Source organism: Lissotriton vulgaris, chromosome 1_1 (genome assembly GCF_964263255.1).
Source record: "Lissotriton vulgaris chromosome 1_1, aLisVul1.2, whole genome shotgun sequence".
Lineage (NCBI taxonomy): Eukaryota > Metazoa > Chordata > Amphibia > Caudata > Salamandridae > Lissotriton > Lissotriton vulgaris.
The window spans coordinates 234568043-234585542 of NC_141685.1; the positions used below are offsets into that span (position 1 = coordinate 234568043).

A 17500-nucleotide genomic window follows, 5' to 3' on the forward strand; every position below is an offset into this window, starting at 1 on the left:
ACATCCTTCAGAGGACAGAGTGTCAAAAAAAATAAGAGAAAATGAAAACGGAAGTTGTGAGAACTTCATTTTGAGATTGCATAAGAATTCAAATTCCTCTCACATGCTAAAGAATACCTGAACCCTTTTGATTAAACCACTTTAGTTGTTATAATGAGACCATATTTGAAAGCAATCTGTGATTTTTCTGTTCTTACTCTGCAATGACCTTGGCAATGACAAGTTAAAAATAAAATGTATGCAAATTTTATAATGGAGAATGCGGGCATCGATCCCGCTACCTCTCGCATGCTAAGCGAGCGCTCTACCATTTGAGCTAATTCCCCTGTGTGTTTAATCTGCATAACATGAAAAAAGTAACCTCACTGCCTTCCACACTTTATTTGAAGTCCAATTGCCCATAACAGTGTTCAGTTCACTCCTAACTTATGCCTTACCTCCACTTATGGGATGTTTTACAGTTCAGGTTGGCCTGTTTACTATTCGAATATGAGTGATATTGTGGTGTGTTCATCTGGACTCATACCCTACCTAATCTTGAAGTTAAATTTCCCACCAATGAGAAACCAAGGGAGATACCATTTTTGATAGTTATTGCATGTCTAATGCAAGAATAATCACCAGATTATGAGAGTCCAGCAAAAATTACTCATTTTCGCCCAACGTGGGGCTCAAACCCACGACCCTGAGATTAAGAGTCTCATGCTCTACCGACTGAGCTAGCCGGGCTCCCACTTCAAGATGGTATGCAGACTAATCATTTTTTATGAAGGAAATCCATTCCTGGACAATTTTTGGGAGTTATTGCAGGTCTAATGCAAGAATAATCTCCATATTATGAGAGTCAATGCAATATTCAGGCAAAAATTACTCGTTTTCGCCCAACGTGGAGCTCGAACCCACAACCCTGAGATTAAGAGTCTCATGCTCTACCGACTGAGCTAGCCGGGCTCCCTCCTTAAGACAGTATGCAGACCAATCCCTTTTTGTGAAAAAAATCAAATCCTGGATATTCCTCTACTCTTGTTTTGCAAGGAAAGCCAGATTTATACATCCTTCAGAGGACAGAGTGTCAAAAAAAATAAGAGAAAATGAAAATGGAAGTTGTGAGAACTTCATTTTGAGATTGCATAAGAATTCAAATTCCTCTCACATGCTAAAGAATACCTGAACCCTTTTGATTAAACCACTTTAGTTGTTATAATGAGACCATATTTGAAAGCCATCTGTGATTTTTCTGTTCTTACTCTGCAATGACCATGGGCAATGACAAGTTAAAAATAAAATGTATGCAAATTTTATAATGGAGAATGCGGGCATCGATCCCGCTACCTCTCGCATGCTAAGCGAGCGCTCTACCATTTGAGCTAATTCCCCTGTGTGTTTAATCTGCCTAACATGAAAAAAGTAACCTCACTGCCTTCCACACTTTATTTGAAGTCCAATTGCCCATAACAGTGTTCAGTTCACTCCTAACTTATGCCTTACCTCCACTTATGGGATGTTTTACAGTTCAGGTTGGCCTGTTTACTACTCGATTATGAGTGATATTGTGGTGTGTTCATCTAGACTCATACTCTACCTAATCTTGAAGTTAAATTTCCCACCAATGAGAAACCAAGGGAGATACCATTTTTGATAGTTATTGCATGTCTAATGCAAGAATAATCACCAGATTATGAGAGTCCAGCAAAAATTACTCATTTTCGCCCAACGTGGGGCTCGAACCCACGACCCTGAGATTAAGAGTCTCATGCTCTACTGACTGAGCTAGCCGGGCTCTCACTTCAAGATGGTATGCAGACTAATCATTTTTTATGAAGGAAATCCATTCCTGGACAATTTTTGGGAGTTATTGCAGGTCTAATGCAAGATTAATCTCCATATTATGAGAGTCAATGCAATATTCAGGCAAAAATTACTCGTTTTCGCCCAACGTGGGGCTCGAACCCACGACCCTGAGATTAAGAGTCTCATGCTCTACCGACTGAGCTAGCCGGGCTCCCTCCTTAAGACAGTATGCAGACCAATCCCTTTTTGTGAAAAAAATCAAATCCTGGATATTCCTCTACTCTTGTTTTGCAAGGAAAGCCAGATTTATACATCCTTCAGAGGACAGAGTGTCAAAAAAAATAAGAGAAAATGAAAATGGAAGTTGTGAGAACTTCATTTTGAGATTGCATAAGAATTCAAATTCCTCTCACATGCTAAAGAATACCTGAACCCTTTTGATTAAACCACTTTAGTTGTTATATTGAGACCATATTTGAAAGCCATCTGTGATTTTTCTGTTTTATAATGGAGAATGCGGGCATCGATCCCGCTACCTCTCGCATGCTAAGCGAGCACTCTACCATTTGAGCTAATTCCCCTGTGTGTTTAATCTGCATAACATGAAAAAAGTAACCTCACTGCCTTCCACACTTTATTTGCAGTCCAATTGCCCAAAACAGTGTTCAGTTCACTCCTAACTTATGCCTTACCTCCACTTATGGGATGTTTTACAGTTCAGGTTGGCCTGTTTACTACTCGAATATGAGTGATATTGTGGTGTGTTCATCTAGACTCATACCCTACCTAATCTTGAAGTTAAATTTCCCACCAATGAGAAACCAAGGGAGATACCATTTTTGATAGTTATTGCATGTCTAATGCAAGAATAATCACCAGATTATGAGAGTCCAGCAAAAATTACTCATTTTCGCCCAACTTGGGGCTCAAACCCACGACCCTGAGATTAAGAGTCTCATGCTCTACCGACTGAGCTAGCCAGGCTCCCACTGCAAGATGGGATGCAGACTAATCCTTTTTTATGAAGGAAATCCATTCCTGGACAATTTTTGGGAGTTATTGCAGGTCTAATGCAAGATTAATCTCCATATTATGAGAGTCAATGCAATATTCAGGCAAAAATTACTCGTTTTCGCCCAACGTGGGGCTCGAACTCACGACCCTGAGATTAAGAGTCTCATGCTCTACCGACTGAGCTAGCCGGGCTCCCTCCTTAAGACAGTATGCAGACCAATCCCTTTTTGTGAAAAAAATCAAATCCTGGATATTCCTCTACTCTTGTTTTGCAAGGAAAGCCAGATTTATACATCCTTCAGAGGACAGAGTGTCAAAAAAAATAAGAGAAAATGAAAATGGAAGTTGTGAGAACTTCATTTTGAGATTGCAGAAGAATTCAAATTCCTCTCACATGCTAAAGAATACCTGAACCCTTTTGATTAAACCACTTTAGTTGTTATATTGAGACCATATTTGAAAGCCATCTGTGATTTTTCTGTTCTTACTCTGCAATGACCATGGGCAATGACAAGTTAAAAATAAAATGTATGCAAATTTTATAATGGAGAATGCGGGCATCGATCCCGCTACCTCTCGCATGCTAAGCGAGCACTCTACCATTTGAGCTAATTCCCCTGTGTGTTTAATCTGCATAACATGAAAAAAGTAACCTCACTGCCTTCCACACTTTATTTGCAGTCCAATTGCCCAAAACAGTGTTCAGTTCACTCCTAACTTATGCCTTACCTCCACTTATGGGATGTTTTACAGTTCAGGTTGGCCTGTTTACTACTCGAATATGAGTGATATTGTGGTGTGTTCATCTAGACTCATACCCTACCTAATCTTGAAGTTAAATTTCCCACCAATGAGAAACCAAGGGAGATACCATTTTTGATAGTTATTGCATGTCTAATGCAAGAATAATCACCAGATTATGAGAGTCCAGCAAAAATTACTCATTTTCGCCCAACGTGGGGCTCAAACCCACGACCCTGAGATTAAGAGTCTCATGCTCTACCGACTGAGCTAGCCGGGCTCCCACTTCAGGATGGTATGCAGACTAATCATTTTTTATGAAGGAAATCCATTCCTGGACAATTTTTGGGAGTTATTGCAGGTCTAATGCAAGATTAATCTCCATATTATGAGAGTCAATGCAATATTCAGGCAAAAATTACTCGTTTTCGCCCAACGTGGGGCTCGAACCCATGACCCTGAGATTAAGAGTCTCATGCTCTACCGACTGAGCTAGCTGGGCTCCCTCCTTAAGACAGTATGCAGACCAATCCCTTTTTGTGAAGAAAATCAAATCCTGGATATTCCTCTACTCTTGTTTTGCAAGGAAAGCCTGATTTATACATCCTTCAGAGGACAGAGTGTCAAAAAAAAATAAGAGAAAATGAAAACGGAAGTTGTGAGAACTTCATTTTGAGATTGCATAAGAATTCAAATTCCTCTCACATGCTAAAGAATACCTGAACCCTTTTGATTAAACCACTTTAGTTGTTATAATGAGACCATATTTGAAAGCCATCTGTGATTTTTCTGTTCTTACTCTGCAATGACCATGGGCAATGACAAGTTAAAAATAAAATGTATGCAAATTTTATAATGGAGAATGCGGGCATCAACCCCGCTACCTCTCGCATGCTAAGTGAGTGCTCTACCATTTGAGCTAATTCCCCTGAGTGTTTAATATGCATAACATGAAAAAAGTAACCTCACTGCCTTCCACACTTTATTTGCAGTCCAATTGCCCATAACAGTGTTCAGTTCACTCCTAACTTATGCCTTACCTCCACTTATGGGATGTTTTACAGTTCAGGTTGGCCTGTTTACTACTCGAATATGAGTGATATTGTGGTGTGTTCATCTAGACTCATACCCTACCTAATCTTGAAGTTAAATTTCCCACCAATGAGAAACCAAGGGAGATACCATTTTTGATAGTTATTGCATGTCTAATGCAAGAATAATCACCAGATTATGAGAGTCCAGCAAAAATTACTCATTTTCGCCCAACGTGGGGCTCAAACCCACGACCCTGAGATTAAGAGTCTCATGCTCTACCGACTGAGCTAGCCGGGCTCCCACTTCAAGATGGTATGCAGACTAATCATTTTTTATGACGGAAATCCATTCCTGGACAATTTTTGGGAGTTATTGCAGGTCTAATGCAAGATTAATCTCCATATTATGAGAGTCAATGCAATATTCAGGAAAAAATTACTCGTTTTCGCCCAACATGGGGCTCTAACCCACGACCCTGAGATTAAGAGTCTCATGCTCTACCGACTGAGCGAGCCGGGCTCCCTCCTTAAGACAGTATGCAGACCAATCCCTTTTTGTGAAAAAAATCAAATCCTGGATATTCCTCTACTCTTGTTTTGCAAGAAAAGCCAGATTTATACATCCTTCAGAGGACAGAGTGTCAAAAAAAATAAGAGAAAATGAAAACGGAAGTTGTGAGAACTTCATTTTGAGATTGCATAAGAATTCAAATTCCTCTCACATGCTAAAGAATACCTGAACCCTTTTGATTAAACCACTTTAGTTGTTATAATGAGACCATATTTGAAAGCAATCTGTGATTTTTCTGTTCTTACTCTGCAATGACCTTGGCAATGACAAGTTAAAAATAAAATGTATGCAAATTTTATAATGGAGAATGCGGGCATCGATCCCGCTACCTCTCGCATGCTAAGCGAGCGCTCTACCATTTGAGCTAATTCCCCTGTGTGTTTAATCTGCATAACATGAAAAAAGTAACCTCACTGCCTTCCACACTTTATTTGAAGTCCAATTGCCCATAACAGTGTTCAGTTCACTCCTAACTTATGCCTTACCTCCACTTATGGGATGTTTTACAGTTCAGGTTGGCCTGTTTACTACTCGAATATGAGTGATATTGTGGTGTGTTCGTCTGGACTCATACCCTACCTAATCTTGAAGTTAAATTTCCCACCAATGAGAAACCAAGGGAGATACCATTTTTGATAGTTATTGCATGTCTAATGCAAGAATAATCACCAGATTATGAGAGTCCAGCAAAAATTACTCATTTTCGCCCAACGTGGGGCTCAAACCCACGACCCTGAGATTAAGAGTCTCATGCTCTACCGACTGAGCTAGCCGGGCTCCCACTTCAAGATGGTATGCAGACTAATCATTTTTTATGAAGGAAATCCATTCCTGGACAATTTTTGGGAGTTATTGCAGGTCTAATGCAAGAATAATCTCCATATTATGAGAGTCAATGCAATATTCAGGCAAAAATTACTCGTTTTCGCCCAACGTGGAGCTCGAACCCACAACCCTGAGATTAAGAGTCTCATGCTCTACCGACTGAGCTAGCCGGGCTCCCTCCTTAAGACAGTATGCAGACCAATCCCTTTTTGTGAAAAAAATCAAATCCTGGATATTCCTCTACTCTTGTTTTGCAAGGAAAGCCAGATTTATACATCCTTCAGAGGACAGAGTGTCAAAAAAAATAAGAGAAAATGAAAATGGAAGTTGTGAGAACTTCATTTTGAGATTGCATAAGAATTCAAATTCCTCTCACATGCTAAAGAATACCTGAACCCTTTTGATTAAACCACTTTAGTTGTTATAATGAGACCATATTTGAAAGCCATCTGTGATTTTTCTGTTCTTACTCTGCAATGACCATGGGCAATGACAAGTTAAAAATAAAATGTATGCAAATTTTATAATGGAGAATGCGGGCATCGATCCCGCTACCTCTCGCATGCTAAGCGAGCGCTCTACCATTTGAGCTAATTCCCCTGTGTGTTTAATCTGCCTAACATGAAAAAAGTAACCTCACTGCCTTCCACACTTTATTTGCAGTCCAATTGCCCAAAACAGTGTTCAGTTCACTCCCAACTTATGCCTTACCTCCACTTATGGGATGTTTTACAGTTCAGGTTGGCCTGTTTACTACTCGAATATGAGTGATATTGTGGTGTGTTCATCTAGACTCATACCCTACCTAATCTTGAAGTTAAATTTCCCACCAATGAGAAACCAAGGGAGATACCATTTTTGATAGTTATTGCATGTCTAATGCAAGAATAATCACCAGATTATGAGAGTCCAGCAAAAAGTACTCATTTTCGCCCAACGTGGGGCTCAAACCCACGACCCTGAGATTAAGAGTCTCATGCTCTACCGACTGAGCTAGCCGGGCTCCCACTGCAAGATGGGATGCAGACTAATCCTTTTTTATGAAGGAAATCCATTCCTGGACAATTTTTGGGAGTTATTGCAGGTCTAATGCAAGATTAATCTCCATATTATGAGAGTCAATGCAATATTCAGGCAAAAATTACTCGTTTTCGCCCAACGTGGGGCTCGAACTCACGACCCTGAGATTAAGAGTCTCATGCTCTACCGACTGAGCTAGCCGGGCTCCCTCCTTAAGACAGTATGCAGACCAATCCCTTTTTGTGAAAAAAATCAAATCCTGGATATTCCTCTACTCTTGTTTTGCAAGGAAAGCCAGATTTATACATCCTTCAGAGGACAGAGTGTCAAAAAAAATAAGAGAAAATGAAAATGGAAGTTGTGAGAACTTCATTTTGAGATTGCAGAAGAATTCAAATTCCTCTCACATGCTAAAGAATACCTGAACCCTTTTGATTAAACCACTTTAGTTGTTATATTGAGACCATATTTGAAAGCCATCTGTGATTTTTCTGTTCTTACTCTGCAATGACCATGGGCAATGACAAGTTAAAAATAAAATGTATGCAAATTTTATAATGTAGAATGCGGGCATCGATCCCGCTACCTCTCGCATGCTAAGCGAGCACTCTACCATTTGAGCTAATTCCCCTGTGTGTTTAATCTGCATAACATGAAAAAAGTAACCTCACTGCCTTCCACACTTTATTTGCAGTCCAATTGCCCAAAACAGTGTTCAGTTCACTCCTAACTTATGCCTTACCTCCACTTATGGGATGTTTTACAGTTCAGGTTGGCCTGTTTACTACTCGAATATGAGTGATATTGTGGTGTGTTCATCTAGACTCATACCCTACCTAATCTTGAAGTTAAATTTCCCACCAATGAGAAACCAAGGGAGATACCATTTTTGATAGTTATTGCATGTCTAATGCAAGAATAATCACCAGATTATGAGAGTCCAGCAAAAATTACTCATTTTCGCCCAACGTGGGGCTCAAACCCACGACCCTGAGATTAAGAGTCTCATGCTCTACCGACTGAGCTAGCCAGGCTCCCACTTCAAGATGGTATGCAGACTAATCATTTTTTATGAAGGAAATCCATTCCTGGACAATTTTTGGGAGTTATTGCAGGTCTAATGCAAGATTAATCTCCATATTATGAGAGTCAATGCAATATTCAGGCAAAAATTACTCGTTTTCGCCCAACGTGGGGCTCGAACCCATGACCCTGAGATTAAGAGTCTCATGCTCTACCGACTGAGCTAGCCGGGCTCCCTCCTTAAGACAGTATGCAGACCAATCCCTTTTTGTGAAGAAAATCAAATCCTGGATATTCCTCTACTCTTGTTTTGCAAGGAAAGCCTGATTTATACATCCTTCAGAGGACAGAGTGTCAAAAAAAAATAAGAGAAAATGAAAACGGAAGTTGTGAGAACTTCATTTTGAGATTGCATAAGAATTCAAATTCCTCTCACATGCTAAAGAATACCTGAACCCTTTTGATTAAACCACTTTAGTTGTTATAATGAGACCATATTTGAAAGCCATCTGTGATTTTTCTGTTCTTACTCTGCAATGACCATGGGCAATGACAAGTTAAAAATAAAATGTATGCAAATTTTATAATGGAGAATGTGGGCATCAACCCCGCTACCTCTCGCATGCTAAGTGAGCGCTCTACCATTTGAGCTAATTCCCCTGAGTGTTTAATCTGCATAACATGAAAAAAGTAACCTCACTGCCTTCCACACTTTATTTGCAGTCCAATTGCCCATAACAGTGTTCAGTTCACTCCTAACTTATGCCTTACCTCCACTTATGGGATGTTTTACAGTTCAGGTTGGCCTGTTTACTACTCGAATATGAGTGATATTGTGGTGTGTTCATCTAGACTCATACCCTACCTAATCTTGAAGTTAAATTTCCCACCAATGAGAAACCAAGGAAGATACCATTTTTGATAGTTATTGCATGTCTAATGCAAGAATAATCACCAGATTATGAGAGTCCAGCAAAAATTACTCATTTTCGCCCAACGTGGGGCTCGAACCCACGACCCTGAGATTAAGAGTCTCATGCTCTACCGACTGAGCTAGCCGGGCTCCCACTTCAAGATGGTATGCAGACTAATCATTTTTTATGACGGAAATCCATTCCTGGACAATTTTTGGGAGTTATTGCAGGTCTAATGCAAGATTAATCTCCATATTATGAGAGTTAATGCAATATTCAGGAAAAAATTACTCGTTTTCGCCCAACATGGGGCTCTAACCCACGACCCTGAGATTAAGAGTCTCATGCTCTACCGACTGAGCGAGCCGGGCTCCCTCCTTAAGACAGTATGCAGACCAATCCCTTTTTGTGAAAAAAATCAAATCCTGGATATTCCTCTACTCTTGTTTTGCAAGAAAAGCCAGATTTATACATCCTTCAGAGGACAGAGTGTCAAAAAAAATAAGAGAAAATGAAAACAGAAGTTGTGAGAACTTCATTTTGAGATTGCATAAGAATTCAAATTCCTCTCACATGCTAAAGAATACCTGAACCCTTTTGATTAAACCACTTTAGTTGTTATAATGAGACCATATTTGAAAGCAATCTGTGATTTTTCTGTTCTTACTCTGCAATGACCTTGGCAATGACAAGTTAAAAATAAAATGTATGCAAATTTTATAATGGAGAATGCGGGCATCGATCCCGCTACCTCTCGCATGCTAAGCAAGCGCTCTACCATTTGAGCTAATTCCCCTGTGTGTTTAATCTGCATAACATGAAAAAAGTAACCTCACTGCCTTCCACACTTTATTTGAAGTCCAATTGCCCATAACAGTGTTCAGTTCACTCCTAACTTATGCCTTACCTCCACTTATGGGATGTTTTACAGTTCAGGTTGGCCTGTTTACTACTCGAATATGAGTGATATTGTGGTGTGTTCATCTGGACTCATACCCTACCTAATCTTGAATTTAAATTTCCCACCAATGAGAAACCAAGGGAGATACCATTTTTGATAGTTATTGCATGTCTAATGCAAGAATAATCACCAGATTATGAGAGTCCAGCAAAAATTACTCATTTTCGCCCAACGTGGGGCTCAAACCCACGACCCTGAGATTAAGAGTCTCATGCTCTACCGACTGAGCTAGCCGGGCTCCCACTTCAAGATGGTATGCAGACTAATCATTTTTTATGAAGGAAATCCATTCCTGGACAATTTTTGGGAGTTATTGCAGGTCTAATGCAAGAATAATCTCCATATTATGAGAGTCAATGCAATATTCAGGCAAAAATTACTCGTTTTCGCCCAACGTGGAGCTCGAACCCACAACCCTGAGATTAAGAGTCTCATGCTCTACCGACTGAGCTAGCCGGGCTCCCTCCTTAAGACAGTATGCAGACCAATCCCTTTTTGTGAAAAAAATCAAATCCTGGATATTCCTCTACTCTTGTTTTGCAAGGAAAGCCAGATTTATACATCCTTCAGAGGACAGAGTGTCAAAAAAATAAGAGAAAATGAAAATGGAAGTTGTGAGAACTTCATTTTGAGATTGCATAAGAATTCAAATTCCTCTCACATGCTAAAGAATACCTGAACCCTTTTGATTAAACCACTTTAGTTGTTATAATGAGACCATATTTGAAAGCCATCTGTGATTTTTCTGTTCTTACTCTGCAATGACCATGGGCAATGACAAGTTAAAAATAAAATGTATGCAAATTTTATAATGGAGAATGCGGGCATCGATCCCGCTACCTCTCGCATGCTAAGCGAGCGCTCTACCATTTGAGCTAATTCCCCTGTGTGTTTATTCTGCCTAACATGAAAAAAGTAACCTCACTGCCTTCCACACTTTATTTGAAGTCCAATTGCCCATAACAGTGTTCAGTTCACTCCTAACTTATGCCTTACCTCCACTTATGGGATGTTTTACAGTTCAGGTTGGCCTGTTTACTACTCGATTATGAGTGATATTGTGGTGTGTTCATCTAGACTCATACCCTACCTAATCTTGAAGTTAAATTTCCCACCAATGAGAAACCAAGGGAGATACCATTTTTGATAGTTATTGCATGTCTAATGCAAGAATAATCACCAGATTATGAGAGTCCAGCAAAAATTACTCATTTTCGCCCAACGTGGGGCTCGAACCCACGACCCTGAGATTAAGAGTCTCATGCTCTACCGACTGAGCTAGCCGGGCTCCCACTTCAAGATGGTATGCAGACTAATCATTTTTTATGAAGGAAATCCATTCCTGGACAATTTTTGGGAGTTATTGCAGGTCTAATGCAAGATTAATCTCCATATTATGAGAGTCAATGCAATATTCAGGCAAAAATTACTCGTTTTCGCCCAACGTGGGGCTCGAACCCACGACCCTGAGATTAAGAGTCTCATGCTCTACCGACTGAGGTAGCCGGGCTCCCTCCTTAAGACAGTATGCAGACCAATCCCTTTTTGTGAAAAAAATCAAATCCTGGATATTCCTCTACTCTTGTTTTGCAAGGAAAGCCAGATTTATACATCCTTCAGAGGACAGAGTGTCAAAAAAAATAAGAGAAAATGAAAATGGAAGTTGTGAGAACTTCATTTTGAGATTGCATAAGAATTCAAATTCCTCTCACATGCTAAAGAATACCTGAACCCTTTTGATTAAACCACTTTAGTTGTTATATTGAGACCATATTTGAAAGCCATCTGTGATTTTTCTGTTCTTACTCTGCAATGACCATGGGCAATGACAAGTTAAAAATAAAATGTATGCAAATTTTATAATGGAGAATGCGGGCATCGATCCCGCTACCTCTCGCATGCTAAGCGAGCACTCTACCATTTGAGCTAATTCCCCTGTGTGTTTAATCTGCATAACATGAAAAAAGTAACCTCACTGCCTTCCACACTTTATTTGCAGTACAATTGCCCATAACAGTGTTCAGTTCACTCCTAACTTATGCCTTACCTCCATTTATGGGATGTTTTACAGTTCAGGTTGGCCTGTTTACTACTCGAATATGAGTGATATTGTGGTGTGTTCATCTAGACTCATACCCTACCTAATCTTGAAGTTAAATTTCCCACCAATGAGAAACCAAGGGAGATACCATTTTTGATAGTTATTGCATGTCTAATGCAAGAATAATCACCAGATTATGAGAGTCCAGCAAAAATTACTCATTTTCGCCCAACGTGGGGCTCAAACCCACGACCCTGAGATTAAGAGTCTCATGCTCTACCGACTGAGCTAGCCGGGCTCCCACTTCAAGATGGTATGCAGACTAATCATTTTTTATGACGGAAATCCATTCCTGGACAATTTTTGGGAGTTATTGCAGGTCTAATGCAAGATTAATCTCCATATTATGAGAGTCAATGCAATATTCAGGAAAAAATTACTCGTTTTCGCCCAACATGGGGCTCTAACCCACGACCCTGAGATTAAGAGTCTCATGCTCTACCGACTGAGCGAGCCGGGCTCCCTCCTTAAGACAGTATGCAGACCAATCCCTTTTTGTGAAAAAAATCAAATCCTGGATATTCCTCTACTCTTGTTTTGCAAGAAAAGCCAGATTTATACATCCTTCAGAGGACAGAGTGTCAAAAAAAATAAGAGAAAATGAAAATGGAAGTTGTGAGAACTTCATTTTGAGATTGCATAAGAATTCAAATTCCTCTCACATGCTAAAGAATACCTGAACCCTTTTGATTAAACCACTTTAGTTGTTATAATGAGACCATATTTGAAAGCAATCTGTGATTTTTCTGTTCTTACTCTGCAATGACCTTGGCAATGACAAGTTAAAAATAAAATGTATGCAAATTTTATAATGGAGAATGCGGGCATCGATCCCGCTACCTCTCGCATGCTAAGCGAGCGCTCTACCATTTGAGCTAATTCCCCTGTGTGTTTAATCTGCATAACATGAAAAAAGTAACCTCACTGCCTTCCACACTTTATTTGAAATCCAATTGCCCATAACAGTGTTCAGTTCACTCCTAACTTATGCCTTACCTCCACTTATGGGATGTTTTACAGTTCAGGTTGGCCTGTTTACTACTCGATTATGAGTGATATTGTGGTGTGTTCATCTGGACTCATACCCTACCTAATCTTGAAGTTAAATTTCCCACCAATGAGAAACCAAGGGAGATACCATTTTTGATAGTTATTGCATGTCTAATGCAAGAATAATCACCAGATTATGAGAGTCCAGCAAAAATTACTCATTTTCGCCCAACGTGGGGCTCGAACCCACGACCCTGAGATTAAGAGTCTCATGCTCTACCGACTGAGCTAGCCGGGCTCCCACTTCAAGATGGTATGCAGACTAATCATTTTTTATGAAGGAAATCCATTCCTGGACAATTTTTGGGAGTTATTGCAGGTCTAATGCAAGATTAATCTCCATATTATGAGAGTCAATGCAATATTCAGGCAAAAATTACTCGTTTTCGCCCAACGTGGGGCTCGAACCCACGACCCTGAGATTAAGAGTCTCATGCTCTACCGACTGAGCTAGCCGGGCTCCCTCCTTAAGACAGTATGCAGACCAATCCCTTTTTGTGAAAAAAATCAAATCCTGGATATTCCTCTACTCTTGTTTTGCAAGGAAAGCCAGATTTATACATCCTTCAGAGGACAGAGTGTCAAAAGAAATAAGAGAAAATGAAAATGGAAGTTGTGAGAACTTCATTTTGAGATTGCATAAGAATTCAAATTCCTCTCACATGCTAAAGAATACCTGAACCCTTTTGATTAAACCACTTTAGTTGTTATATTGAGACCATATTTGAAAGCCATCTGTGATTTTTCTGTTCTTACTCTGCAATGACCATGGGCAATGACAAGTTAAAAATAAAATGTATGCAAATTTTATAATGGAGAATGCGGGCATCGATCCCGCTACCTCTCGCATGCTAAGCGAGCACTCTACCATTTGAGCTAATTCCCCTGTGTGTTTAATCTGCATAACATGAAAAAAGTAACCTCACTGCCTTCCACACTTTATTTGCAGTCCAATTGCCCAAAACAGTGTTCAGTTCACTCCTAACTTATGCCTTACCTCCACTTATGGGATGTTTTACAGTTCAGGTTGGCCTGTTTACTACTCGAATATGAGTGATATTGTGGTGTGTTCATCTAGACTCATACCCTACCTAATCTTGAAGTTAAATTTCCCACCAATGAGAAACCAAGGGAGATACCATTTTTGATAGTTATTGCATGTCTAATGCAAGAATAATCACCAGATTATGAGAGTCCAGCAAAAATTACTCATTTTCGCCCAACGTGGGGCTCAAACCCACGACCCTGAGATTAAGAGTCTCATGCTCTACCGACTGAGCTAGCCGGGCTCCCACTGCAAGATGGGATGCAGACTAATCCTTTTTTATGAAGGAAATCCATTCCTGGACAATTTTTGGGAGTTATTGCAGGTCTAATGCAAGATTAATCTCCATATTATGAGAGTCAATGCAATATTCAGGCAAAAATTACTCGTTTTCGCCCAACGTGGGGCTCGAACTCACGACCCTGAGATTAAGAGTCTCATGCTCTACCGACTGAGCTAGCCGGACTCCCTCCTTAAGACAGTATGCAGACCAATCCCTTTTTGTGAAAAAAATCAAATCCTGGATATTCCTCTACTCTTGTTTTGCAAGGAAAGCCAGATTTATACATCCTTCAGAGGACAGAGTGTCAAAAAAAATAAGAGAAAATGAAAATGGAAGTTGTGAGAACTTCATTTTGAGATTGCAGAAGAATTCAAATTCCTCTCACATGCTAAAGAATACCTGAACCCTTTTGATTAAACCACTTTAGTTGTTATATTGAGACCATATTTGAAAGCCATCTGTGATTTTTCTGTTCTTACTCTGCAATGACCATGGGCAATGACAAGTTAAAAATAAAATGTATGCAAATTTTATAATGGAGAATGCGGGCATCGATCCCGCTACCTCTCGCATGCTAAGCAAGCACTCTACCATTTGAGCTAATTCCCCTGTGTGTTTAATCTGCATAACATGAAAAAAGTAACCTCACTGCCTTCCACACTTTATTTGCAGTCCAATTGCCCAAAACAGTGTTCAGTTCACTCCTAACTTATGCCTTACCTCCACTTATGGGATGTTTTACAGTTCAGGTTGGCCTGTTTACTACTCGAATATGAGTGATATTGTGGTGTGTTCATCTAGACTCATACCCTACCTAATCTTGAAGTTAAATTTCCCACCAATGAGAAACCAAGGGAGATACCATTTTTGATAGTTATTGCATGTCTAATGCAAGAATAATCACCAGATTATGAGAGTCCAGCAAAAATTACTCATTTTCGCCCAACGTGGGGCTCAAACCCACGACCCTGAGATTAAGAGTCTCATGCTCTACCGACTGAGCTAGCCGGGCTCCCACTTCAAGATGGTATGCAGACTAATCATTTTTTATGAAGGAAATCCATTCCTGGACAATTTTTGGGAGTTATTGCAGGTCTAATGCAAGATTAATCTCCATATTATGAGAGTCAATGCAATATTCAGGCAAAAATTACTCGTTTTCGCCCAACGTGGGGCTCGAACCCATGACCCTGAGATTAAGAGTCTCATGCTCTACCGACTGAGCTAGCCGGGCTCCCTCCTTAAGACAGTATGCAGACCAATCCCTTTTTGTGAAGAAAATCAAATCCTGGATATTCCTCTACTCTTGTTTTGCAAGGAAAGCCTGATTTATACATCCTTCAGAGGACAGAGTGTCAAATAAAAATAAGAGAAAATGAAAACGGAAGTTGTGAGAACTTCATTTTGAGATTGCATAAGAATTCAAATTCCTCTCACATGCTAAAGAATACCTGAACCCTTTCGATTAAACCACTTTAGTTGTTATAATGAGACCATATTTGAAAGCCATCTGTGATTTTTCTGTTCTTACTCTGCAATGACCATGGGCAATGACAAGTTAAAAATAAAATGTATGCAAATTTTATAATGGAGAATGCGGGCGTCAACCCCGCTACCTCTCGCATGCTAAGCGAGCGCTCTACCATTTGAGCTAATTCCCCTGAGTGTTTAATCTGCATAACATGAAAAAAGTAACCTCACTGCCTTCCACACTTTATTTGCAGTCCAATTGCCCATAACAGTGTTCAGTTCACTCCTAACTTATGCCTTACCTCCACTTATGGGATGTTTTACAGTTCAGGTTGGCCTGTTTACTACTCGAATATGAGTGATATTGTGGTGTGTTCATCTAGACTCATACCCTACCTAATCTTGAAGTTAAATTTCCCACCAATGAGAAACCAAGGGAGATACCATTTTTGATAGTTATTGCATGTCTAATGCAAGAATAATCACCAGATTATGAGAGTCCAGCAAAAATTACTCATTTTCGCCCAACGTGGGGCTCAAACCCACGACCCTGAGATTAAGAGTCTCATGCTCTACCGACTGAGCTAGCCGGGCTCCCACTTCAAGATGGTATGCAGACTAATCATTTTTTATGACGGAAATCCGTTCCTGGACAATTTTTGGGAGTTATTGCAGGTCTAATGCAAGATTAATCTCCATATTATGAGAGTCAATGCAATATTCAGGAAAAAATTACTCGTTTTCGCCCAACATGGGGCTCTAACCCACGACCCTGAGATTAAGAGTCTCATGCTCTACCGACTGAGCGAGCCGGGCTCCCTCCTTAAGACAGTATGCAGACCAATCCCTTTTTGTGAAAAAAATCAAATCCTGGATATTCCTCTACTCTTGTTTTGCAAGAAAAGCCAGATTTATACATCCTTCAGAGGACAGAGTGTCAAAAAAAATAAGAGAAAATGAAAACGGAAGTTGTGAGAACTTCATTTTGAGATTGCATAAGAATTCAAATTCCTCTCACATGCTAAAGAATACCTGAACCCTTTTGATTAAACCACTTTAGTTGTTATAATGAGACCATATTTGAAAGCAATCTGTGATTTTTCTGTTCTTACTCTGCAATGACCTTGGCAATGACAAGTTAAAAATAAAATGTATGCAAATTTTATAATGGAGAATGCGGGCATCGATCCCGCTACCTCTCGCATGCTAAGCGAGCGCTCTACCATTTGAGCTAATTCCCCTGTGTGTTTAATCTGCATAACATGAAAAAAGTAACCTCACTGCCTTCCACACTTTATTTGAAGTCCAATTGCCCATAACAGTGTTCAGTTCACTCCTAACTTATGCCTTACCTCCACTTATGGGATGTTTTACAGTTCAGGTTGGCCTGTTTACTACTCGAATATGAGTGATATTGTAGTGTGTTCATCTGGACTCATACCCTACCTAATCTTGAAGTTAAATTTCCCACCAATGAGAAACCAAGGGAGATACCATTTTTGATAGTTATTGCATGTCTAATGCAAGAATAATCACCAGATTATGAGAGTCCAGCAAAAATTACTCATTTTCGCCCAACGTGGGGCTCAAACCCACGACCCTGAGATTAAGAGTCTCATGCTCTACCGACTGAGCTAGCCGGGCTCCCACTTCAAGA

General features: G+C 39.9%; 7 non-coding genes across 7 annotated transcripts; all 7 read right to left on the reverse strand.

Annotated features, from left to right (window-relative positions):
* Positions 1 to 253: 253 nt before the first annotated feature.
* TRNAA-AGC (transfer RNA alanine (anticodon AGC)) lies at positions 254 to 326 on the reverse strand. Its single transcript has one exon. It is a non-coding gene; the product is annotated as a tRNA-Ala (tRNA).
* Positions 327 to 1304: 978 nt separating this feature from the next.
* On the reverse strand, positions 1305 to 1377 carry TRNAA-AGC (transfer RNA alanine (anticodon AGC)). The gene has a single exon. It is a non-coding gene; the product is annotated as a tRNA-Ala (tRNA).
* Positions 1378 to 5452: 4075 nt separating this feature from the next.
* TRNAA-AGC (transfer RNA alanine (anticodon AGC)) lies at positions 5453 to 5525 on the reverse strand. Its single transcript has one exon. It is a non-coding gene; the product is annotated as a tRNA-Ala (tRNA).
* Positions 5526 to 6503: 978 nt separating this feature from the next.
* TRNAA-AGC (transfer RNA alanine (anticodon AGC)) lies at positions 6504 to 6576 on the reverse strand. The gene has a single exon. It is a non-coding gene; the product is annotated as a tRNA-Ala (tRNA).
* Positions 6577 to 10706: 4130 nt separating this feature from the next.
* Positions 10707 to 10779, reverse strand: TRNAA-AGC (transfer RNA alanine (anticodon AGC)). The gene has a single exon. It is a non-coding gene; the product is annotated as a tRNA-Ala (tRNA).
* A 2028-nt stretch (positions 10780 to 12807) lies between these two features.
* TRNAA-AGC (transfer RNA alanine (anticodon AGC)) lies at positions 12808 to 12880 on the reverse strand. The gene has a single exon. It is a non-coding gene; the product is annotated as a tRNA-Ala (tRNA).
* Positions 12881 to 17011: 4131 nt separating this feature from the next.
* On the reverse strand, positions 17012 to 17084 carry TRNAA-AGC (transfer RNA alanine (anticodon AGC)). The gene has a single exon. It is a non-coding gene; the product is annotated as a tRNA-Ala (tRNA).
* Positions 17085 to 17500: the final 416 nt, after the last annotated feature.